The sequence below is a fragment of the Coregonus lavaretus genome (assembly GCF_964263955.1).
Source record: "Coregonus lavaretus genome assembly, chromosome: 1".
NCBI lineage: Eukaryota > Metazoa > Chordata > Actinopteri > Salmoniformes > Salmonidae > Coregonus > Coregonus lavaretus.
Window position 1 is genome coordinate 17,982,664 of NC_139988.1, and position 24,967 is coordinate 18,007,630.

The 24,967-nt window shown below is 46.5% G+C and overlaps 1 pseudogene across 1 annotated transcript in view; it reads right to left on the reverse strand.

Annotated features, from left to right (window-relative positions):
* The window catches only part of LOC311123860 (poly(ADP-ribose) glycohydrolase-like), a 97,341-nt pseudogene that overhangs the window by 29,309 nt on the left and 43,065 nt on the right, over positions 1–24,967 (reverse strand). The window contains exon 5 of the transcript in view: positions 19,237–19,310. The product of the transcript in view is annotated as a poly(ADP-ribose) glycohydrolase-like (transcript). The remainder of the gene's footprint in view (positions 1–19,236; positions 19,311–24,967) is intronic.

Below are 24,967 nucleotides of genomic sequence, written 5' to 3' on the forward strand. Positions count from 1 at the left end.
ACCACTAACTTAGTGCGGGGAGCAGGAATGGGTTGGGCCGTACTGGGAACACGCACCACTAACTTAGTGCGGGGAGCAGGAACGGGTTGGGCCGTACTGGGAACACGCACCACTAACTTAGTGCGGGGAGCAGGAACGGGTTGGGCCGTACTGGGAACACGCACCACTAACTTAGTGCGGGGAGCAGGAACGGGTTGGGCCGTACTGGGAACACGCACCACTAACTTAGTGCGGGGAGCAGGAACGGGTTGGGCCGGACTGGGAACACGCACCACTAACTTAGTGCGGGGAGCAGGAACGGGTTGGGCCGTACTGGGAACACGCACCACTAACTTAGTGCGGGGAGCAGGAACAGGCCTGACCGTACTGGGAACACACACCACTGGCCTTGTGCGGGAATCAGGAACGGGCCGGACCGGACTGGTGACACACACCACTTGCTTGGTGCGAGGAGCGGGACTGGGTTTCCTCATAAACCTCCGCTCCCTCTGCTGCCTACTCAGTTCCTCTCGCCGTGCCTCCACACTCTCCTTCTCCCTCCTGACCAATGGCCCCGTAACCTGGTGGCCTCCTCTCCTAGTCCACAAACTCGCCCTGTAGCTGCCTCCAGCAGCCCCGTCGTCCATGCCGTGTGCCCCCCCCCAAAAAATTATTGGGGTTGCCTCTCGCCTGTCCGACGACGGCCCGGTTGGCGCCGCTTCTCCTCTCCTGCCTGGACATCCTCCCTCATCGCCCTCCGGTAGCGGACGGCCTCCTCCTCGGTGATCTTCCCCCAACCGAGGAGGACATCCACTAGCGTTACCTCCGGCGTTTGCTCCTGGACACGCTGCTTGGTCCTTAATTGGTGGGATCTTCTGTCACGATCGTCATATGATGAAGCGGACCAAGGCGCAGCGTGATATGCGTACATTTTATTTAAGTACACACACACAAACAAAAACAACAAAACAGACGATACGTGAAGTCCTGGGTTAAACACAAAACCTTTCGGAACAAGATCCCACAAAGTAACATGCCCGCAGGCTGCCTAAGTATGGTTCCCAATCAGAGACAACAAGCTACAGCTGCCTCTGATTGGGAACTACACTGGCCAACATAAATCTAAACGATCTAGAACACAAACATAGAAAACTAAACAATAGAAAATCCACACCCTGGCTCAACATTTAATAGTCCCCAGAGCCAGGGCGTGACATATGGACTCTTTTTTACCTAAATTGCCTCTAAAGGCACATTTAAAAGTGTCCCATACAATAAGGGGATTTGCTGTACCTATGTTATGTCGGAAAAAAACAGTTATAAATTCCTCTGTCCTAGTTAAAAACAAGTTATAATCCAATAGGCTTTGATTAAATTTCCAATATCCCCGCCTACGTGGAAATTCAGTAAGAGTAATGTACAGTGGGGGAAAAAAGTATTTAGTCAGCCACCAATTGTGCAAGTTCTCCCACTTAAAAAGATGAGAGAGGCCTGTAATTTTCATCATAGGTACACGTCAACTATGACAGACAAAATGAGAAAAAAATATCCAGAAAATCACATTGTAGGATTTTTTATGAATTTATTTGCAAATTATGGTGGAAAATAAGTATTTGGTCAATAACAAAAGTTTCTCAATACTTTGTTATATACCCTTTGTTGGCAATGACACAGGTCAAACGTTTTCTGTAAGTCTTCACAAGGTTTTCACACACTGTTGCTGGTATTTTGGCCCATTCCTCCATGCAGATCTCCTCTAGAGCAGTGATGTTTTGGGGCTGTCGCTGGGCAACACGGACTTTCAACTCCCTCCAAAGATTTTCTATGGGGTTGAGATCTGGAGACTGGCTAGGCCACTCCAGGACCTTGAAATGCTTCTTACGAAGCCACTCCTTCGTTGCCCGGGCGGTGTGTTTGGGATCATTGTCATGCTGAAAGACCCAGCCACGTTTCATCTTCAATGCCCTTGCTGAAGGAAGGAGGTTTTCACTCAAAATCTCACGATACATGGCCCCATTCATTCTTTCCTTTACACGGATCAGTCGTCCTGGTCCCTTTGCAGAAAAACAGCCCCAAAGCATGATGTTTCCACCCCCATGCTTCACAGTAGGTATGGTGTTCTTTGGATGCAACTCAGCATTCTTTGTCCTCCAAACACGACGAGTTGAGTTTTTACCAAAAAGTTCTATTTTGGTTTCATCTGACCATATGACATTCTCCCAATCCTCTTCTGGATCATCCAAATGCACTCTAGCAAACTTCAGACGGGCCTGGACATGTACTGGCTTAAGCAGGGGGACACGTCTGGCACTGCAGGATTTGAGTCCCTGGCGGCGTAGTGTGTTACTGATGGTAGGCTTTGTTACTTTGGTCCCAGCTCTCTGCAGGTCATTCACTAGGTCCCCCCGTGTGGTTCTGGGATTTTTGCTCACCATTCTTGTGATCATTTTGACCCCATGGGGTGAGATCTTGCGTGGAGCCCCAGATCGAGGGAGATTATCAGTGGTCTTGTATGTCTTCCATTTCCTAATAATTGCTCCCACAGTTGATTTCTTCAAACCAAGCTGCCTACCTATTGCAGATTCAGTCTTCCCAGCCTGGTGCAGGTCTACAATTTTGTTTCTGGTGTCCTTTGACAGCTCTTTGGTCTTGGCCATAGTGGAGTTTGGAGTGTGACTGTTTGAGGTTGTGGACAGGTGTCTTTTATACTAATAACAAGTTCAAACAGGTGCCATTAATAAAGGTAACGAGTGGAGGACAGAGGAGCCTCTTAAAGAAGAAGTTACAGGTCTGTGAGAGCCAGAAATCTTGCTTGTTTGTAGGTGACCAAATACTTATTTTCCACCATAATTTGCAAATAAATTCATAAAAAATCCTACAATGTGATTTTCTGGATTTTTTTTCCTCAATTTGTCTGTCATAGTTGACGTGTACCTATGATGAAAATTACAGGCCTCTCTCATCTTTTTAAGTGGGAGAACTTGCACAATTGGTGGCTGACTAAATACTTTTTTCCCCAACTGTATATGCCAATTATATGATGGTCCGACCGCATTCTGTCCCCTATCAACACTTTTTAAACTTTTGGTGCCAACGAGAATGACATAAGAAAGAAGTCAAGACGACTAGCTTGATTGAGTCTCCACCATGTATATCTCACTAGGTCAGGATATTTAAGCCTCCATATATCTACTTGTTCTAATGTATCCATGACATTCATGATTTCCTTAAGAGCATGAGGGTGATAGTTTGTAGTGTGATTTCCTTTACGGTCCATTGAGCTATTTAAAACAGTATTATAGTCTCCCACCATAATAATAGAGTCCTGTATTGCTTGCAGGGTTGATCATTTATTATATATATTGTCAAAGAAGTGTGGATCATCATTATTTCGTCCGTAAAGGTTAATGAGCCATATCTGTTTATGGTCAATAACATATTTAAAATCATCCATCTACCTTGCGGATCTGTTTGGACAATTTTCACATTCTAATCGAAATTACTGTTAATTAATATCATCGGCCCTTTTGAGTTTCTTTGCCCATGGGAGAAGTATATTTCGCCCCCCCCAGTCCTTTTCCCACACAACTGCATCTAGAATTGTTGAATGAGTATCCTGTAAACAATAGATATTATATTCCTTCTCTTTGAGCCAAGTAAATATTGTTCTTCTTTTATTATTATCTGCTAAGCCATTACAATTATAACTGGCTATACTTACTTCACCACTTACCATAATGAGATACAAGTTTCAAATCTATTTATCATAATATATGTTTGTAAATTTACTAATAAATACCATAGTGATTGAGTGTCCATATAGCTGTACCATGATATTTGCATTGCTACTAAGTAACCCTCCAATTGTTCTCCACTATTCCCCCCGCTAAAACACCTCCCCATCCCAAGTTGGGTTGTCATCCCAGTGATCGGCATACCACCCCCATCCCCCTGGATCCCTAGGCCCCCCGAGAGGCCAGGACCCATCCTTCGAAAACAGCAAACAGTGCCACCCACAAAACAGAAGCAGGTAAACCGCCAAAAGCATTTCCAATGCTCTCACATCAATATACAGTATACATAGCTATTCAAATATCTTGCATATCTTATTTTCCATCATTATCAATTAATATGCGTAATAACGTCGGCAGTTCATGCGAAGGATTGTTACCTATAACCCGGATTGCCATTGTATTACATTACATTTTTGTCAAGCAATTATTATTTTACCAAACAATTATTGTGGTTCATCCTATATTCTCCCTAACATCCTTACCCCCTTGCAACAGATGTGGTATACACACACACACGCACATACTCTTACACACTCAATCCCTTTCCTCCACAATCAACCATAAGCTCAGATCATCAACGGTTGTTACATCCCAGAGCCCAACTCAAGAAAGGACCTGATTTACGAATGCATATACAGTTACAGCTGTTTGAGAAAGCATGCAAGATTGAGCAAAAATTTGACAATAATTTGAGATTTGATTAACCTATGTCAAGTGCTAGGTGATGGAGATGAGATCCACCCTCTTCACCTGAGACACAAACACTCTGGAACCCCGTTGTAACCATTTTTCCCAAGCATCTCCGTGCAGTCAGACCTTTGATTATTTTTGCCACCAGGGCCACAATAATATGCCCCCTCTCTTATTGTCCGAGTGTGACCCCCTCCCCATGGGTTGCTGCAGCCAGTGTTGCCAGCACTTCCACTGACTGTATCTTTGTAGTGAATGGGTGTATTCATACACCATCCAAAGTGTATTTAATAACTTCACCATGCTCAAAGGGTGTTCATCTGCTTTTTGTTTATTTTCACCCATCTATCAATAGGTGCCCTTCTTTGCAAGGCATTGGAAAACCTCCCTGGTCTTTATGGTTGAATCTGTTTGAAATTCACTGCTTGACTGAGGGACCTTAGAGATAATTGTATGTGTGGGGTAGTCATTCAAAAATCATGTTAACCACTATTATTGCACACAGTGCAACTTATTATGTAACTTGTTATGCACATTTTTACTCCTGAACTTATTTAGGCTTGCCATAACAAAGGGGTTGAATACTTATTGACTCAAGACATTTCAGATTTTCATTTTTAATTAATTTGTAAACATTTCTACAAACATAATTCCATTTTGACATCATGGGGTATTGTATGTAGGCCAGTGAAACAAAATCTCAATTTAATCCATTGTAAATTCAGGCTGTAACACTACTAAATGTGGAAAAAGTTAAGGCACTGTATACAGTTGAAGTCGGAAGTTTACATACACTTAGGTTGGAGTCATTGTTTTTCAACCCTCCACAGATTTCTTGTTAACAAACAATAGTTTTGGCAAGTCGGTTAGGACATCTACTTTGTGCATGACACAAGTCATTTTTCCAACAATTGTTTACAGACAGATTATTTCACTTATAATTGTCACGCCCTGACTCAGGGGACTCTTATATGTTGAGTCAGGGTGTGGTGTTCTATGGTGTGTTTTCTATGTTTCAGTCTAGTTGTTGTAGTTCTGTGTTTGGCCGGGTGTGATTCCCAATCAGAGACAGCTGTCGCTCGTTGTCTCTGATTGGGGATCATACTTAGGCAGCCTATTGGCACTCGTTAGTTGTGGGATCTTGTTCCGTGTTTAGGTTTGTTGTGTGTTCAACCTTAGGACTTCACGTTTCGTTTGTTTATTGTTTTGTCGTGTGTTTATCGGTGGAATAAACATGTATGCATTTCACGCTGCGCCTTGGTCTGACCCGTCCTTAAACGAACGTGACAGAAGATCCCACCAAACACGGACCAAGCAGCGTGCCCAGGAGGACCGAACACCCTGGACACAGGTGGGGAAGATTTGGTCTTGGGAGGAGATATTTGCGGGAAAAGGACCATGGGCGAAGAAGGAAGCCCAGGCAGGAGAGGAGCAACGGCAACACAGAAGGCGCCAGCCGAGGAGGAAGCCCGAAAAGCATCCCCAATAAAAAAAATGGGGGGGGCTAAAGGGGTGGTCGGGGAGCGAGAGAGAAGAGCCCCGACCACTGCACCCGGTGGGTTTCCAGATTGAGTCCCTACGACCATGGGAGGAAGAGTGGGAACAGTTCTATCCTGAGGAGGATGACGACGACGATGAGTGTCTGTTCCCTAACTCGTGGGGGCTCCCGGAGGAGTCCTCACTGGAGGAGGAGTGCCGAGAGAGAGAGAAGGATCGGTTCTGCAGGGTAAGAGAGGAGGCCACCACATTACGGGGGCTGATAGCTAGACTAGAGCGGGAGAGATCCATTCAAAAGGAGGCACTGCAGGAGGCTCGTAGGGAGAAGGAGGAAGTAGAGGCACGGAGAGAGGAGCTGGTTAGGCAATATAAGGAGCGGGGGTTAATAGAGGAACCCAGGTATGTGGAGAAACGCACTGTATCGCCAGTGCGCATGCACAGCCCGGTGCGTTCTGTGCCAGCGCCCCGCACGTGTCGTGCGAAAGTGGGCAGCCAGCCAGGACGGGTTGTGCCAGCTCTCCGCTCCAGACCTCCAGTCCGCCTCCACAGTCCGGCTCGGCCCATTCCTGCTCCTCGCACCAGGCCAGTGGTGCGTGTCGCCAGTCCGGCCCGGCCCGTTCCTGCTCCTCGCACCAAGCCAGTGGTGCGTGTTCCCAGTCCGGCCCGGCCCGTTCCTGCTCCTCGCACCAAGCCAGTGGTGCGTGTCGCCAGTCTGGCCCGGTCCGTTCCTGCTCCTCGCACCAAGCCAGTGGTGCGTGTTCCCAGTCCGGCCCGGCCTGTTCCTGCTCCTCGCACCAAGCCAGTGGTGCGTGTTCCCAGTCCGGCCCGGCCTGTTCCTGCTCCTCGCACCAAGCCAGTGGTGCGTGTCCCCAGTCCGGCACGGCCCGTGCCCGTTCCACCGGTGCCTGGTCCGGCACCGGTCAGCTGCTCCACTCCGGAGCCAGAGCAGTCCACTCCACCGGGGTCAAGTCCAGCTCCGGTCAGCGGTCTGCGGCTCCACTCCGGAGCCAGAGCAGTCCGCTCCACCGGTGCCTGATCCAGCTCCGGTCAGCTGCTCCACTCCAGAGCCAGAGCAGTCCGCTCCACCAGGGTCCAGGCCAGCTCCGGTCAGCGGCTCCACTCCGGAGCCAGAGTAGTCCGCTCCACCGGTGCCCAGTCCAGCTCCGGTCAGCGGCTCCACTCCGAAACCAGAGCAGTCCGCTCCACCGGTGCCCAGTCCAGCTCCGGTCAGCGGCTCCAGTCCGGAGCCTGAGCAGCCCGCTCCACCGGCGTCCGGTCCAGCTCCGGTCAGAGGTTCCAGTCCAGACCCAGACGTCAGCCCCTCTCCAGGTTCGGGGTCTCCCACACCAGGGTCCAGACAGGGCTTGGAGTATCGTGGGAGGAAGGAGAGGGGAAACAGCGCGCCGAGATCCAGACCAGACCAGGGGCGCAACAGGGAGGCGGAGAGTATGTGGTCGTCACGCCCGGAGCTGGATCTGCCTCCGAGGCGGAATGCCCACCCGGCCCCTAACCTGTTATGTAAAGGTTGTGCGGTCGGAGTCCGCACCTTTGGGGGTGGGTACTGTCACGCCCTGACTCAGGGGACTCTTATATGTTGAGTCAGGGTGTGGTGTTCTATGGTGTGTTTTCTATGTTTCAGTCTAGGTGTTGTAGTTCTGTGTTTGGCCGGGTGTGATTCCCAATCAGAGACAGCTGTCGCTCGTTGTCTCTGATTGGGGATCATACTTAGGCAGCCTATTGGCACTCGTTAGTTGTGGGATCTTGTTCCGTGTATAGGTTTGTTGTGTGTTCAACCTTAGGTTTCATTTGTTTATTGTTTTGTTGTGTGTTTATCGGTGGAATAAACATGTACGCATTTCACGCTGCGCCTTGGTCTGACCCGTCCTTAAACGAACGTGACAATAATTCACTGTATCACAATTCCAGTGGGTCAGAAGTTTACATACACTAAGTTGACTGTGCCTTTAAAAAGCTTGGAAAATTCCAGAAAATGATGTCATGGCTTTAGAAGCTTCTGATAGGCTAATTGACATCATTTGAGTCAATTGGAGGTGTACCTGTGGATGTATTTCAAGGACTACCTTCAAATTCAGTGCCTCTTTGCTTGACATCATGGGAAAATCGAAATAAATCAGCCAAGACCTCAGAAAAAAACGTTTAGACCTCCACAAGTCTGGTTCATCCTTGGGAGCAATTTCCAAACGCCTGAAGGTACTACGTTCATCTGTACAAACAATAGTACGCAAGTATAAACACCATGGGACCACGCAGCCATCATACCACTCAGGAAGGAGACGCATTCTGTCTCCTAGAGATGAACGTACTTTGGTGCGAAAAGTGCAAATCAATCCCAGAACAACAGCAAAGGACCTTGTGAAGATGCTGGAGGAAACAGGTACAAAAGTATCTATATCCACAGTAAAACGAGTCCTATATCGTCATAACCTGAAAGGCCGCTCATCAAAGAAGAAGCCACTGCTCCAAAACCCCCATAAAAAAGCCAGACTACGGTTTGCAACTATACATGCGGACAAAGATCGTACTTTTTGGAGAAATGTCCTCTGGTCTGAAGAAAACAAAAATAGAGCTGTTTGGCCATAATGACCATCGTTATGTTTGGAGGAAAAAGGTGAAGGTTTGCAAGCCGAAAAACACCATCCCAACCGTGAAGCACGGGGGTGGCAGCATCATGCTGTGGGGGTGCTTTGCTGCAGGAGGGACTGGTGCACTTCACAAAATAGATGGCATCATGAGGAAGGAAAATTATGTGGATATATTGAAGCAACATCTCAAGACATCAGTCAGGAAGTTAAAGCTTGGTCGCAAATGGGACTTCCAAATGGACAATGACCCCAAGCATACTTCCAAAGTTGTGGCAAAATGGCTTAAGGACAACAAAGTAAAGGTATTGGAGTGGCCATCACAAAGCCCTGACCTCAATCCTATAGAAAATTTGTGGGCAGAACTGAAAAAGCGTGTGCGAGCAAGGAGGCCTGCAAACCTGACTCAGTTACACCAGCTCTGTCAGGAGGAATGGGCCAAAATTCACCCAACTTACTGTGGGAAGCTTGTGGAAGGCTACCCGAAATATTTGACCCAAGTTAAACAATTTAAAGGCAATGCTACCAAATACTAATTGAGTGTATGTAAACTTCTGACCCACTGGGAATGTGATGAAAGAAATAAAAGCTGAAATAAATCATTCTCTCTACTAGTATTCTGACATTTCACATTCTTAAAATAAAGTGGTGATCCTAACTGACCAAAACAGGGACTTTTACTTGTATTAAATGTCACAAATTGTGAAAAACTGAGTTTAAATGTATTTGGCTAAGGTGTATGTAAACTTCCGACTTCAACTGTAGATTGGACATTTGTATCTCAAAGCATAATTAAGAAATAATTAATTTAAGTTGAATCATTTGTGACATTCTGGCCTTACCCAGGCCTCCTTTAAGAGTCCATAGTGTTTCATCTGTAGGTGCTACAAAGCAAACATTGGTATCATATGAAGCTTTACACTTGCTCTGTAATATGAGTAGTATTTTGATTTCAATAACAATTTTCTTACATTTATGAATATTGAAAAATACAACATTTTTGATTTGGTAAAATGTTCTATATATTGTTGAACATAATATACTCTATGGCTGGGATCATCAACTACATTCAGCCATGGGTTGATTCTTTTCTTGAGCGGATGGTATACTACAAATACTACAAAAGCCCAAACAGAAAAGATATTTGACTAAAACATAATTTCAAACATTGCTTACTTTTGTATACAATCACGTGTCTCTCTATTATGTGTGGGAATACTTAGGAACATATTTCCTCAATTAAAATCACTTAGAGCTGGGGTCTTCCTGGTGTATTATGTCCAACAATGCAATGAAAATTCCAAAATAATATATACCTATTTTTTGCTCACAAAACTTTGGGGGGGGGGGGGGCAAATTCGGCCCCCGGGCCACCATTACATTTACATTTACGTCATTTAGCAGACGCTCTTATCCAGAGCGACTTACAAATTGGTGCATTCACCTTATAGCCAGTGGGATAACCACTTTACAATATGTTTTTTTCTTTCTTTGGGGTGGGGTAAGGGGGGGTAGAAGGATTACTTTATCCTATCCCAGGTATTCCTTAAAGAGGTGGGGTTTCAAGTGTCTCCGGAAGGTGGTGAGTGACTGTCCTGGCGTCGTGAGGGAGCTTGTTCCACCATTGGGGTGCCAGAGCAGCGAACAGTTTTGACTGGGCTGAGCGGGAACTGTGCTTCCGCAGAGGTAGGGGGGCCAGCAGGCCAGAGGTGGATGAACGCAATGCCCTCGTTTGGGTGTAGGGACTGATCAGAGCCTGAAGGTACGGAGGTGCCGTTCCCCTCACAGCTCCGTAGGCAAGCACCATGGTCTTGTAGCAGATGCGAGCTTCAACTGGAAGCCAGTGGAGTGTGCGGAGGAGCGGGGTGACGTGAGAGAACTTGGGAAGGTTGAACACCAGACGGGCTGCGGCATTCTGGATGAGTTGTAGGGGTTTAATGGCACAGGCAGGGAGCCCAGCCAACAGCGAGTTGCAGTAATCCAGACGGGAGATGACAAGTGCCTGGATTAGGACCTGTGCCGCTTCCTGTGTAAGGCAGGGTCGTACTCTCCGAATGTTGTAGAGCATGAACCTACAGGATCGGGTCACCGCCTTGATGTTAGCGGAGAACGACAGGGTGTTGTCCAGGGTCACGCCAAGGCTCTTCGCACTCTGGGAGGAGAACACAACAGAGTTGTCAACCGTGATGGCGAGATGATGGAACGGCCAGTCCTTCCCCGGGAGGAAGAGCAGCTCCGTCTTGCCGAGGTTCAGCTTGAGGTGGTGATCCGTCATCCACACTGATATGTCTGCCAGACATGCAGAGATGCGATTCGCCACCTGGTTATCAGAAGGGGGAAAGGAGAAGATTAGTTGTGTGTCGTCTGCGTAGCAATAATAGGAGAGGCCATGTGAGGATATGACAGAGCCAAGTGACTTGGTGTATAGCGAGAATAGGAGAGGGCCTAGAACTGAGCCCTGGGGGACACCAGTGGTGAGAGCACGTGGTGCGGAGACAGATTCTCGCCACGCCACTTGGTAGAAGCGACCGGTCAGGTAGGACGCAATCCAAGAGTGAGCCGCGCCGGAGATGCCCAGCTCGGAGAGGGTGGAGAGGAGGATCTGATGGTTCACAGTATCAAAGGCAGCAGACAGGTCTAGAAGGACAAGAGCAGAGGAGAGAGAGTTAGCTTTAGCAGTGCGGAGAGCCTCCGTGACACAGAGAAGAGCAGTCTCAGTTGAATGACCAGTCTTGAAACCTGACTGGTTTGGATCACCAGTTGGGGAACTCTGCTCTACGGGCATATCACAATTCCAGAGTGGGATCTCTGCTACTTTTAGAGTTATGATCCAATTTGTAAGCGTTACCAACAGAGTGAATGTGAAAATGGATTCAAAATGGTCGCCCTCTGCTCTGGGGCCTAATTTATCAATGGTGCATGCACACAAAAAAGACTAAACCTTGTGTGCGCCAGTTTTCCCGCAAAGGTTGGTATTAATCAATTTTGAACTTGACGGGAAAGTGTGCGTATCTCCACGCAAATCTCAAACCATGCGTGAGCACAATATCCTGAAGGTTGATCAACTGTAGCCCTATTGCATGCAAATAGGCTTGTTGTTTGTTTGGGGGAAATGGGAGGTGTTTAATTCACTGGAATTATAATAATGGTAAGCTAATAAAAACATTAAAACGTAGGCCTAATGATAAAACGGATGCATTTGCTGTTGGGAAGGAGATTGCATAGCAGCATGTCGTCTAAAATGTTTTTTTACTATTATTATATGGGCCTAAATCATATTCATATGTCAGGAAGTCTCTCCTTTTCTGACATAACTGGTTTAAATTATTCCAGCTACACAACAAATAGTAGGCTACCATTTATCAATCGCTCATTCAATAGCCAAGCATGCTCGAAAGTAAATAGACCGGTAGCCTTGACAGTGTGTAGCAGTATGGGTAGGCTACAGTATTGATGTGCGATAGGATTAGGAGTGACATAATAGCCTATTTAATCTAATTTTGCATCATACAGGAATGATTTCTGTATTTTGAAAGTTACATATCTGACAAGAAAACAGTTTGGGACTATGTCAACAATGGACTAATGAAACAAATACCAAAAGATAGTTTTTGGGTGGGATTTTCCTTTAAGATACAAATGTAAAATACACAGTTTACAAAACATTAAGAATACCTGCCGTAGGCAGACCTGGCTCTCAAGAGAAGACAGGCTATGTGCACACTGCCCACACAATGAGGTGGAAACTGAGCTGCACTTCCTAACCTCCTGCCAAATGTATGACCATATTAGAGACACATATTTCCCTCAGATTACACAGATCCACAAAGAATTAAAAAACAAACCCAATTTTGATAAACTCCCTTATCTACTGGGTGAAATACCACAGTGTGCCATTACAGCAGCAATATTTGTGACCTGTTGCCACAAGAAAAGGGCAACCAGTGAAAAACAAACACCATTGTAAATACAACCCATATTTATGTTTATTTATTTTCCCATTTGTACTTTAACTATTTGCACATTGTTACAACACTGTATATATACATAATATGACATTTGAAATGTGTTTATTCTTTTGGAACTACTGAGTGTAATGTTTACTGTTAATTTGTATTGTTTATTTCACTTTTGTTTACTATCTACTTCACTTGCTTTGGCAATGTTAACATACGTTTCCCATGCCAATAAAGCCCTTGAATTGAATTCAATTGAGAGAGAAAGAGAGAGAGAGAGAGAGAGAGAGAGAAAGAGTCAGAGAGAGAGAGTGAGAGAGAGAGAGAGAGAGAGAGAGAGAGAGAGAGAGAGAGAGAGAGAGAGAGCGAGCGAGAGAGAGAGAGAGAGAGAGAGAGAGAGAGAGAGAGAGAGAGAGAGAGAGAGAGAGCGAGAGAGAGAGAGAGAGAGAGAGAGAGCGAGAGAGAGAGAGAGAGAGAGAGAGAGAGAGAGCGAGAGAGAGAGAGAGAGAGAGCGAGAGAGAGAGAGAGAGAGAGAGAGAGAGAGAGAGAGAGAGGGGCAGTGCACACATGTAGACAGCTGAGTGCAGTATCAACATCTGAGGTAAAGAGGATGCGGAGAGACCAGAGAAGAGCAGCAGAGCAGAGACCAGAGAAGAGACCAGAGCAGCAGAGCAGAGACCAGAGAAGAGACCAGAGCAGCAGAGCAGAGTCCAGAGAAGAGACCAGAGCAGCAGAGCAGAGACCAAGGCAGCAGAGCAGAGAGCAGAGATCAGAGCAGAGACCAGAGCAGTAGAGCAGAGACCAGAGCAGAGACCAGAGCAGTAGAGCAGAGACTAGAGCACAGCAGAGCAGCAGAGCAGAGACCAGAGCAGAGGCCAGAGCAGCAGAGACCAGAGCAGTAGAGCAGAGACCAGAGCAGCAGAGACCAGAGCAGAGACCAGAGCAGAGACCAGAGCAGCAGAGACCAGAGCAGTAGAGCAGAGACCAGAGCAGAGACCAGAGCAGAGACCAGAGCAGTAGAGCAGAGACTAGAGCAGAGCAGAGATGAGACCAGAGCAGAGACCAGAGCAGAGACCAGAGCAAAGACCAGAGCAGAGCACCAGAGCAATGACCAGAGCAGAGACCAGAGCAGCAGAGCAAAGACTAGAGCAGAGACCAGATCAGCAGAGACCAGAGCAGAGCAACATAGCAGAGCAGCAGAGCAGAGACCAGAGCAGCAGAGTGAGGGTACAGTTACCTCAAGAGGAAAAGAACAGGGAACATGTATGATCTTACTGTGCATGATCTGTGATATATTACATGTGTGCTGTCTGTCTACTATGCAAATATGAGATTTCAGTTTGTGAGCAGTGGGCACTAAAAAGAAAAAGTGGATCAATTAAAATGCCAAACAAAGTTCTCTTTGGACTTTCAGATATGATTCATATTGTGTAGAGGAAAACATATACAAAAATGATCCCCCGTCATTCTGACAGGATATTTATGTTCTCTCAGGCTGATTGGGATGTAGAGCAGAGACTAGAGCACAGCAGAGACCAGAGCAGAGACCAGAGCAGTAGAGCAGAGAGCAGAGACCAGAGCAGTAGAGCAGAGAGCAGAGACCAGAGCAGTAGAGCAGAGACTAGAGCACAGCAGAGACCAGAGCAGGGACCAGAGGGAGAGACCAGAGCAGAGACCAGAGCAGCAGAGACCAGAGCAGAGACCAGAGCAGTAGAGCAGAGACCAGAGCAGAGACCAGAGCAGCAGAGACCAGAGCAGTAGAGCAGAGACCAGAGCAGCAGAGACCAGAGCAGAGACAGAGCAGAGACCAGAGCAGAGACCAGAGCAGAGACCAGAGCAGCAGAGACCATAGCAGAGACCAGAGCAGTAGAGCAGAGACCAGAGCAGTAGAGCAGAGACCAGAGCAGCAGAGACCAGAGCAGAGACCAGAGCAGAGACCAGAGCAGAGATCAGAGCAGAGACCAGAGCAGAGATCAGAGCAGAGACCAGAGCAGCGACCAAAGCAATAGAGCAGAGACCAGAGCAGAGACCAGAGCAGTAGAGCAGAGACTAGAGCACAGCAGAGACCAGAGCAGAGACCAGAGCAGAGACCAGAGGGAGAGACCAGAGCAGAGACCAGAGCAGTAGAGCAGAGACCAAAGCAGAGAACAGAGCAGAGAACAGAGCAGAGACCAGAGCAGCAAAGACCAGAGCAGTAGAGCAGAGACCAGAGCATAGACCAGAGCAGTAGAGCAGAGACCAGAGCAGAGACCAGAGCAGAGACCAGAGCAGACCAGAGCAGAGACCAGAGGGAGATACCAGAGCAGAGACCAGAGCAGAGCAGCAGAGCAGCAGAGCAGAGACCAGAGCAGAGGCCAGAGCAGCAGAGACCAGAGCAGTAGAGCAGAGACCAGAGCAGCAGAGACCAGAGCAGAGACCAGAGCAGCAGAGACCAGAGCAGTAGAGCAGAGACCAGAGCAGAGACCAGAGCAGAGACCAGAGCAGTAGAGCAGAGACTAGAGCAGAGCAGAGATGAGACCAGAGCAGAGACCAGAGCAGAGACCAGAGCAAAGACCAGAGCAGAGCACCAGAGCAATGACCAGAGCAGAGACCAGAGCAGCAGAGCAAAGACTAGAGCAGAGACCAGATCAGCAGAGACCAGAGCAGAGCAACATAGCAGAGCAGCAGAGCAGAGACCAGAGCAGCAGAGTGAGGGTACAGTTACCTCAAGAGGAAAAGAACAGGGAACATGTATGATCTTACTGTGCATGATCTGTGATATATTACATGTGTGCTGTCTGTCTACTATGCAAATATGAGATTTCAGTTTGTGAGCAGTGGGCACTAAAAAGAAAAAGTGGATCAATTAAAATGCCAAACAAAGTTCTCTTTGGACTTTCAGATATGATTCATATTGTGTAGAGGAAAACATATACAAAAATGATCCCCCGTCATTCTGACAGGATATTTATGTTCTCTCAGGCTGATTGGGATGTAGAGCAGAGACTAGAGCACAGCAGAGACCAGAGCAGAGACCAGAGCAGTAGAGCAGAGAGCAGAGACCAGAGCAGTAGAGCAGAGAGCAGAGACCAGAGCAGTAGAGCAGAGACTAGAGCACAGCAGAGACCAGAGCAGGGACCAGAGGGAGAGACCAGAGCAGAGACCAAAGCAGCAGAGACCAGAGCAGAGACCAGAGCAGTAGAGCAGAGACCAGAGCAGAGACCAGAGCAGCAGAGACCAGAGCAGTAGAGCAGAGACCAGAGCAGCAGAGACCAGAGCAGAGACAGAGCAGAGACCAGAGCAGAGACCAGAGCAGAGACCAGAGCAGCAGAGACCATAGCAGAGACCAGAGCAGTAGAGCAGAGACCAGAGCAGTAGAGCAGAGACCAGAGCAGCAGAGACCAGAGCAGAGACCAGAGCAGAGACCAGAGCAGAGATCAGAGCAGAGACCAGAGCAGAGATCAGAGCAGAGACCAGAGCAGCGACCAAAGCAATAGAGCAGAGACCAGAGCAGAGACCAGAGCAGTAGAGCAGAGACTAGAGCACAGCAGAGACCAGAGCAGAGACCAGAGCAGAGACCAGAGGGAGAGACCAGAGCAGAGACCAGAGCAGTAGAGCAGAGACCAGAGCAGAGAACAGAGCAGAGAACAGAGCAGAGACCAGAGCAGCAAAGACCAGAGCAGTAGAGCAGAGACCAGAGCATAGACCAGAGCAGTAGAGCAGAGACCAGAGCAGAGACCAGAGCAGAGACCAGAGCAGACCAGAGCAGAGCAGCAGAGCAGAGACCAGAGCAGCAGAGCAGAGACCAGAGCAGAGACCAGATCAGCAGAGACCAGAGCAGAGCAACATAGCAGAGCAGCAGAGCAGAGACCAGAGCAGCAGAGTGAGGGTACAGTTACCTCAAGAGGAAAAGAACAGGGAACATGTATGATCTTACTGTGCATGATCTGTGATATATTACATGTGTGCTGTCTGTCTACTATGCAAATATGAGATTTCAGTTTGTGAGCAGTGGGCACTAAAAAGAAAAAGTGGATCAATTAAAATGCCAAACAAAGTTCTCTTTGGTCTTTCAGATATGATTCATATTGTGTAGAGGAAAAAATATACAAAAATACCCCCCCCCCCTCATTCTGACAGGATATTTATGTTCTCTCAGGCTGATTGGGATGGTAGTGGCCCAGTGTGCTGGAGGGAGGGTGGCTGTTTGGACATCTGTCCCCCTCGTGCCAAACCGACTTCTCCCTGGGAGCAGCACTTAGTTAGGAGCTGCCATGCCAGCCCAGGAGACAGCCAACATCACAACAGAACAGAGCAGTACTGCTGTCCTGCTCTCCGCACCCCAGTCACTCACAATCTGCGTCCCAAATGGCATCCTATTCTCTATATAGTCCACTGGTCAAAAGTAGTGCATTACACAATAAATAGGGTGCCATTTGGGACACTCCTAGCCCAGTCCAGTCACGACCAGCCGCTGCTAAATTGAGGAGCGTGCCTCTTGACAATCTGTGTATGACGTCCTCCTTTTATTTTGTAAGTTGAAGTTCTCCTTTTTCTCTGCAAATGAACTAAGTTCTATAACAGGCATAATGAAGCTGCCAATTTACAGCACTACGTCTGTCTATTTCCATTTTTGACCATTTCACAACAAAACAACGAACAAGGTTCTTGAAGGCTTGATATAGACAGGAATACAGATTGTTTTGCTGCGTAGGAAACCGTATAATCCACCATTTTCAGGACTGTCAGTTTTGGCTCACTGGCCCTCAGACAGCCCAGGCCAGGCAGGGCCAACCCTGTCTGTCTCACCCTGTCTGTCTCACCCAGTCTCACCCTTTCACACTAGACTGAGGCAGTGACTGGCAGTCTATCTGTCTGTCTGTCTGTCTGTCTGTCTGGCATATGATCTCACTGAACTGGTCACTCAACTCTGGGACAGTAGGGGGTCGGCGGGGGGCCCAGGATGCTGCACTCACTCACTCGCACGCACGCACGCACGCACGCATGCACGCACACACACACACACACACACATTCTCCAAGTCTGCTGCTGTCCGTCTTTGACAAGCTGTCAGAGAGCCCCTCCTCACCAGAGGCCCAATCACTCCGACGGCAGGCAGGGTGCCCCGGCCCCAACTGGATCTGGTCATGTGCACCCATCAGCTGTCAGCCTGTGGCACAGCCTCCGCAGGCAAACAAAAGGTGAAAGGGAGAGGGGGCCGTCCTGACAGGGAGAGAGTAGAACGGTCGGGGTAGAGCAGCGGGAGAGCAGGGCCTCGACCCCAGTCCCAGCACACACACACACACACACACTCTGACACACACACACACACACACACACATACTGTGACACACACACACACACACTCTGACACACACACACACACATACTCTGACACACACACACACACACACACACACACTCTGACACACACACACACATACTCTGACACACACACACACACATACTCTGACACACACACACACACACACACACACACTCTGACACACACACACACATACTCTGACACACACACATACTCTGACACACACACACACACACACACACACACACACACATAGAACGGTCGGGGTAGAGCAGCGGGAGAGCAGGGCCTCGACCCCAGTCCCAGCACACACACACACACACACACTCTGACACACACACACACACACACACACATACTGTGACACACACACACACACACTCTGACACACACACACACACATACTCTGACACACACACACACACACACACACACACTCTGACACACACACACACATACTCTGACACACACACATACTCTGACACACACACACACACACACACACACACACACACACACACACACACACACATACTCTGACACACACACACACATACTCTGACACACACACACACACACACACACTCTGACACACACACATACTGTGACACACACACACACACACACATGCTCTGACACACACACACACACATTCTCTGACACACACACACACACACATACTCTGACACACACACACACATACTCTGACACACACACACACACATACTCTGACACACACACACACACATACTCTGACACACACACACACACACACACACACACTCTGACACACACACACACATACTCTGACACACACACACACATACTCTGACACACACACACACATACTATGACACACACACATACTCTGACACACACATACACACATGCTCTGACACACACACACATACTCTGACACACACACACACACATGCTCTGACACACACACACACACATACTCTGACACACACACACATACTCTGACACACACACACACGAACGGACGAATGAACACAAGCATGCATACACACAGTAGTGTACTTTATAGGGAATAGGGTGCCATTTGGGACGCAGGCCATATATGTACTCATATGGAGTGGTCAACTCTTCCCTACATCTTACCTGTAGCATGCTGTGCCTATCGTCTGATTCCTACACGTTATGTGGAGCTGGAACACAGCAAAAGGAACAGCCTTTTTAGCTGATCAACATTCAGTGAAACATTTTCCTTTGTTCCTATTTTGATCAAAACCATACAATTATTGGATAGAATGAATAGGCAATAATTTCACATGAAGTGCATTACTTTTAACTTTTTCCAAAAAGTTAGATAAATCATCAATGCTTTTGGTTTGAAACCAATAGAAAATAATTTACATAACATTGATTTGATAATACAAAACCTTACTTTGCTCAGGTTACACTTCTAAAATAGCACAGAAGTGTTTTAAGTTTCTCCATCTTCTTTGGGGAGGACCCCTCAAACAGCCTGAAAGTGAGAGTAAATGTTATGTCTCAAAGTGAGTCTTTCAAAGGCTGATTAAATACACTTAGAATCTAGTTTACTTGTTTCTAACAGTGGAATTTAAACGGTTCTGTATAATTTCAGCCAGTAGTTTTGAAAGTAGTGCTCACGAGCCAAAATGGGTCCCCGAAAACTACGTCATCATACTTTGTATGATATATATATATTTTTTATAACATCCTGCAATTCGTATGATATGTTATGAATTTGTAAGTGCTTAAGATCCTGTTCAATCTCTTTAACAGTGTACATTGCTTAACACTTTATAACGCTTTATAGACAGTGCTTCTCTTTTGCAAGTGATTCTGGGGACACGACATCACAGCCATTAATACCAACTACCACTTCTTTGATTTCATAACTAAAATAAAAAAATAACTGGAAGAGACGACACCCAGTATCACCAGCACTGAAGAGAGACAAAAAGAGAGAGAAGAGGAGAGAAAGAGAAACAGCGAGCGAGAGAGAGAAGAGAGAGAGAGAGAGAGAGAGAGAGAGAGAGAGAGAGAGAGAGAGAGAGAGAGAGAGAGAGAGAGAGAGAGAGAGAGAGAGAGAGAGAGAGCACAGGCACAAGGCCTCCACTTTGTCCATCCATGTGAGTTCAGTCAAGCTTTAACTCTTGATTTGAATTAGAATCATCTTTCACTCACTGCAGCCGGGTCCGGGATGGTTATGTAGAAAGTCCTTCTTACATCGTTACAACAATGGCAGTCGGCCCCAGGCCTCAGTCCCATCACAAAGTCACACTCATATGTCACTCCACTCCACAGCACTCACACAAAAAGGAAAAGGATGAAAGAGAAAGAAAGAGAAAACCGTGGCCCCCTTCCACCTCCCCGCAACCCCAGGGCTACATTAACAAGGCCTCATGTCCCTTTTAAAAGGAGCAGGGACCTCAGGAGGCTAAATGTCATCTCCCCCGGCCCGGAACAAAAGCTGCCTGCCTGTGGAGGTGCAGTAGTGGGGCTATTTGAACTGAATGTCTTCATTCTAACCCAGCATTAAGGCCATCACCATCTCGCTACCAACGGCCAAGTCTTTTGAACTCCTCTCTGTGTGTGTGTCCTGCGTTGCCCTTCACCGGCATGCCATTTCAATCAATCAGAGAGAAAGGAATTTCATGAGAGCAAAATTAAATAATGACAAGGCTTAATGCGAGGCTGAGAGCCCCCCTGGCTTTCATTTTTCTTTGCTGTCATTGTAGCCACTAGAAACAATCTTGCGTCATGTTAACTATGTAGCCACAGGACAACCTTTCTTTGACAAGCAGCTAGCCAGCCAATGGTTGGTAAGAGCAGGCTTTTAGTTATAGAACACAAATATGAATATGGTATTTTGGGAACAGGGAAATTAAGACAACAATTATATAATGCCAATAACAATCCATCAAAAGATTTTCATGTAGAGATGTGATGTAACGCGTAACGTGTGTTGCAGAGTGCAGACGGTTTCCATTAGACTAGAACTCTGATTTGTGTAGAGAAACTTACAACAGAACAGAACCAAATCTACTTTACAGAGAGAAAATGCTGGCTTGGAAAAACTTAAAACAAACAACTAAAAGCTTTTTAAAATGGGACCGCAATAGACTACAAATTAAATTAATGAATCACAGATACATTTATATTCAGTGAGTTTTAAAAGATAGCTTGCTGAGGATGGGATAAAACAATGCTTCTGTTTTATTTTAAAGCGGAGGCCGAGGGTGCTGCCAAAACAGCACTCTTCTGAATGACCAATCAGGGGTCCTTGGGTGGTCCTTCGGGGTTTCCCCTGGGGGGTTTCCCCTGCCCCCTACCTTTTCTCAGGAACGGGTTAATCAGACCTTAGCTTGAGCAGGGTTTTTTTCTGGATTAAAAAGGGGCGTATGTGGTGGGCGTGGCAGGGGTGTGTGGCATGGGGCGTGGCAATGGGCGCGGTCTGCCCGTCTACGCAACTGAATTTGAGAAACAGTTTAGTGGTGAGACTTTTTTTGCAGTTTAAAGCTAATTTCCTGCAATTCTACACATTTTGCCATGGAGCTGAGAGAAAATGTTTCAGTTTAAAAGCTAATTTCCTAATTTCTTAACATAATAACAAAATCAATACTGCTAAATCCGTTGTTTATTCTCCTTGACTGTCTAGCTTTTATTTTGTTGTTTGTTATTGCTCAAAGATATTTAAAAAATACATATGTCCATTATCTTTTCTAGATACTTGATCTGGTTTTAGTCGTTTAAGTTTACACTGAAAGCGTTTTTCCATCCCGAAAATATATTTCTAAAGAAAAATATATTTTTTAAATTCCAGTTTGGATTTAGGCGGCCCACCCAAGGATTTCAATGGCAGATGTGTCCAAGTGTCACTGGCCTAAGCCATTTACACACATTCAACAATCAGTGCTGTTGTGGTGTAGCCTGGGTGGGGGGTCATTAGGTGTTTCCCCCATAGAATTAGGAATTACAATACTACAAAGGTCTTATGACAATAGGACTTAGACAAGTTGTAAATGCAACAAGTACTGATATTGTATCATATTATAACACTGACAACTATCCAAGAAAACAAACATTGAGAAACGTATGGTTTACAGATATTTTAGAGGCTATTTTTACAGAATATATATATAAAACCCGTATAAACTGCATTTATAATCATATGACTTAGTTTAACAATAATGATATTACGCCATTTCTGATACCTCACATGCATTACTGACATTTTTCTGCATAAGTAAAAGCAGGAAATGCATCACCAATGCCTCTACTGACATTCATTCCAATTAGACTGGTTTGGAATTCTCTCTGACCATAATGGCTGCCATTTTCTTACCATTCTAGAACTTTGAGGGTTTATGACAGCGTAGCCCCTCTAGTAATTTAATAGGAACCCTCTCACAGGCGGCGCTACCCTCTCCGTCCCCCAGGCAACTCAGCCAAGGTTAATCAGCCTTGGCTTGTGTCCAAGTGCCACTAGACTGACCAACTCAGCTCAGCCATACAGGGTTTCTCCTACTGCTGTACAGTTACAGTCCATCTCAAATCAACTTTACCGCCATGCTCATCCACCTTCATATACTGTCTTTCATCATCATCAGGGTTGCAGATCAGTTCCAAATGCGTGTACTGTCAGCTAGCTAAGCTTCCATCTCAGTTCCAAAGTAGAGGACTTCCTGGTTTTGTTTTCTTTCATGAAATCCTTATCCAACCGGCTGAATTAAATACTGATGGTCAGTCAGTAAGGAGACGTTACAGTCTTACAGTCAGAAAACAGTCACTGATAGTCAGTAAGGGGCCGTTACAGTCTTAGTCAGCAAACAGTCACTGACCTCCTCCTCCTCCTTTTCTATCTTCTATTGTCAGAGAGCCATTGGAGTCGATGTTAATCTCATCCCCTCCTCCATTTGGATAATCACACTATCTGCGTCCGAAATGGCTTCCTATTCCCTATATAGTGCACTACTTTTGACCAGGGCCCATAGGGACTATAAAGAGTATGGGGTGCCATTTGGGGCGCAGCCAGAGATGGCTACAGAGCAGCAAGAGCAGGACTGCAGCTCCAGTCTCGGTTAAGGAGTTACTGAGATAGGCTAGTATTACATTGCATTAATCCTATAAAGTCGATGTTAGAAGTAAAAGCTCCTCCACTAAAGTAAAACTGCACCACCACAGCAACAACAATTCTGTATATATTTGCCAGAAAAAAAAAACATATGGGGGATTGGAAGTGATGCAGACAATTATGGTAGGTTTATTTGAACAGTGAGAGACAGAATAACAACAAAAAAATCCAGAAAAACGCATGTCAAAAATGTTATAAATTGATTTGCATTTTAATGAGGGAAATAAGTATTTGACCCCCTCTCAATCAGAAAGATTTCTGTCTCCCGGGTGTCTTTTATACAGGTAACGAGCTGAGATTAGGAGCACACTCTTAAAGGGAGTGCTCCTAATCTCAGCTTGTTACCTGTATAAAAGACACCTGTCCACAGAAGCAATCGATCAATCAGATTCCAAACTCTCTACCATGGCCAAGACCAAAGAGCTCTCCAAGGATGTCAGGGAGAGGCAACGTCGGGAGAGGTTGTGTTTTTCTCTAGCTGGAGGTAAGCAGGAGGTAAGCTTCTCATATGGTGTTGAGTAAAGCTTAACCATGTATTAGATCGTAGGTAGGTAGTTAGTTGTAGTTAGGTATTGTATTTATCATAGGTTAGTATTGTTGTTATTGTAGGTTTCCGTAGGTAATAGTAGGTTAGTATCGAAGCACGAGGCTAGCTAGCTAGCGGGTAGCTACTGGTAACGATTAGCAACGGTGGAGAGCTGTTTCCAATGTTAATGTGCTGCTAGCCAACGTTTAATTTTTTGCTGCGTTATGCGTTATGAAAGGAACTAGACACGGACATGAATTATCTGTTTAGTGTGCTAACACACTCTTGGCAGTTTGTTGTAACCAAGTATTGGTGCTAAATTGTGTGTTAATGGATGCTAGCTTGCTAGTTAGCTACGGCGTCATAGCTAGGCATCGTGGGTTGTTGTGGTTAGTTACTGTAGGTTGGCAGTGTCTTCGGCCGTGCCGGCTGTAGCACGAAGCGAGCTAACTAGCTGTTTTTTCGAACAGAGTCAGAGTCAACACAGTAGCCATTGTGTGCCGGGGGTAGCACGAAGCTAGCTAGCTAGCCGTTCTTCAAACAAAGTCAACACAGTGGCCATTGCTAGCTACCCAACACGACCAGCTAACTGTACTGTAGTAGCTAAATACAATATACTTGTCCTAGCTAGCCAACGTTTAATCATTGCTGCGTCATGAAAGGAACGTGACACAGACACGAATGATCTGTTTAGTGTGTTATCACACTATTGGTGTGTCTTGGCAGTGTCTTCGGCCGTGCCGACTGTTCGAACAGAGTCAACACAATAGCCATTGTGTGCCGGGTGTAGCACGAAGCTAGCTAGCTAGCCGTTCTTCAAACAAAGTCAACACAGTGGCCATTGCTAGCTACCCAACACGACCAGCTAACTGTACGGTAGTAGCCAAATACAATATACTTGTCCTAGCTAGCCAACGTTTAATCATTGCTGCGTCATGAAAGGAACTTGACACAGACACGAATGATCTGTTTAGTGTGTTATCACACTATTGGTGGTTTGTTGTGACCAAGTGTTGGTGCTAAACGGTGTGTTATTGTTATTGGATGCTAGCTTGCTAGTTAGCTATGGTGTCATAGTTAGCTAGCTGAATAAAGTGGGTTGAGTCTATTCCTTTAAACATTGAACCGCTGTGGTTCACAACAATTCTGATTTCTAAAGGTGGAAGTTGGGAGAGTTTTTGTTCGGGTGGTTCAGTGAAACAATTTTAGTTTCTGAGGTAGAAGTTTTTGGTGAGGGAGGCCCTGCTCTCTCCTCTCCCAGATCCTTAGCTCATTTCATTCCGATCTCCTCTGCATTTTTGTAGCCATTTGCTACAGCCTGTCAACTATGCCTCTGCCTATCCCTGTTCTCTCCTCTCTGCACAGGCTACACAAACGCACCACACCGCGTGGCTGCTGCCTCTCTAACCTGGTGGTCCCTGCACGCACCCCACACCTGGAGTTCCAGGTCGCAGGCAGCCTCTGGAACTGCCGTTCTGCTGCCAACAAAGCTGAC